Below are 2154 nucleotides of genomic sequence, written 5' to 3'. Positions count from 1 at the left end.
GGTGGAGGAGGATGAAGGAGAGGGAGGGGGGACTGACTGCAGAGCGTTGGCGGGGGGGTGTGAACCACGTCGGAGGGCTGCGGAGGGGGAGGGGTGTACGTGACCTAGGGCAGTTCCGCGTTCTGCGACAAAGATGTCGACGCCCGATTTGCAAATCAGTCCGAGGCGCGGTGCGGCACGTGCCGGCCGGCGCGCTGCGCTGGTTCCCTGGTTCCTCACCCCGGAAGAAATGAAGTAAAAACAACGAAAATAGATCGTGCATTTGCTTTACAAACTCGTGCCGAGTTCGAAGGGGTGCCAATGCCGTGCGCGGCGGGGGAGGGGAGGGGGGGGAGGGGGGAGGCAATCAGTCGGCGAGAGATGCAGTGAGACGTGTGAGACGCGTCGGGTATATGGGGGGCACGAGACACTCACGGCAGGAGGGGATTGCCGTCATTACCTCCGTCTCGAGCAGGGACTCATGACATGCATGGTTGCGCCGCCGGTAGCACCGACACCTGCTCTCCTCCTCACCCCTCCCCTCTCCTCCCCCAACGCTGGCAATCTCTTTATCACCTGGCTGGGCGCTTACATTCGCGCACACAACACGTGTGTGTTGACCTCTCGACCCCGCCCCGCGCCTCCGGCCCCCACAGTTTGGTGGCGTGCTCGTCCAGGCGTGACGTCATCCTACCCGTGTGGAACAGCATAGAACTCCACCGGGGCATGTCGAGGCCTAGCGCCCGGGTCGCCCCGAAAAAGTTTCGAATAACATGACTGTCCCCTGACGTTCGCGGTTCGCGGTAGCCGGCCGGGGCCAGGTCGGTCCGGCTCTGGGAATTCTCTCCCGAAGCCATATCGCATTGCATAACGAGCACACGGACTCTTTTCTCTGACGGTATCGTATTTGAACTATTTTCATGGGATAGTCGGTGCCTAACAGAGTCCGAGACTAGTCGAGAGTGTATCCAGACATCGAGATCTGCATCCGCGATGCACCCACGGTGGCAGCTGTGCCCCGTTGAAGCAAATGCGTATTAGTTACTAGCCCGCATACACGACGGGTGCAGACGGGTTCGCCTATCGTGTGTGGCGATGATGGCGCCGTGAGGCCCCGTACGGAATAGGCAACCCGTCCGCACGCCTGCATGCTGGTTGGTATACGCATTTGCTTCAACCGGGCACAGCGGCCACCCTGTAGTGCGGATGTCATAGGCAAAACCGCCACCGAACCACACTGCATGGAGAGCAGAGAAAGAAACAGCCGGCACAGTCCGCACCATCGCGCCTATAAAGGCCTAATGTGCCCCCTTTCCCTCGCGTAGCCGGACAGGTACTAGTTCATTCATACTACACCGATCCAAACCCCCCGACTGACGTCTAGCCCATGGGCATCGCGTAACTTTGTGGACCCGCCCCGCCACGCCCTGCCCCCGCAAGGTGACCTTCCGCACCTCACACTGACCGTGGCGTCATCCTGGACTGGCGGCTGCGGCTGCCACGGGCAACAGGCACCGTAGAGGTGTAGCCGAACCAATTACAACCGCACGGGAAAAACAATTTTCTCCCCCAGAAACATTATCTTCTTTCCCAACACTAGTATAATATCAGGCACGGCGGACAGTCGGTGATTCAGCTCTCGGTGGCCTCCATTTCTCGAAGGTTGGGCCTTTGCAGTCCGGGTCCTGGGCCTGGACCATGGACCGCAGCTGGCCGGCCGTGAATCACTGCGATACCGCGGCGGTGTGCGCGGCGCGGCGCAGCGTGGCGCGGCGCAGCGTGGCGCGGCGCAGCGTGGCGCGGCGCAGCGTGGCGCGGCGTGGCGGGCGGGCCTGCGGTAGGTGGCCGCATAGTCATGTCACTCCGGTCACATCGCCGGCGCGTGAGTCACGGGCGAGGCGAGCGAGGCGCCTCCCGGCCCATAGTCTGCTCGCCGTGAGCTTGGGTCGAGGCGCGGGTCCATCCAGGCTCGGGGAAGTCAGCGTGGGTGGCAGCGACCATCACCCAGGCAAGGCGATGTGCGAACAGGGAGGGGGAGGGCTGGCAGCGAAACCCTGACCCTGCCGATGTCCGCTCCCCTTTACCCATGCACTGGGGCTGTGTGGCGCTGTGGCTGAGGCTGTCGGGCGCTCTACTCGTGCGATCCCATCTGCTTATCGTTCCCCCCCCCCCCCT

The sequence above is a fragment of the Frankliniella occidentalis genome, unplaced genomic scaffold, assembly GCF_000697945.3.
Source record: "Frankliniella occidentalis isolate FOCC.00 unplaced genomic scaffold, Focc_3.1 Scaffold78, whole genome shotgun sequence".
In the NCBI taxonomy this organism is placed as follows: domain Eukaryota; kingdom Metazoa; phylum Arthropoda; class Insecta; order Thysanoptera; family Thripidae; genus Frankliniella; species Frankliniella occidentalis.
Note: the sequence above shows the minus strand (reverse complement) of the source record.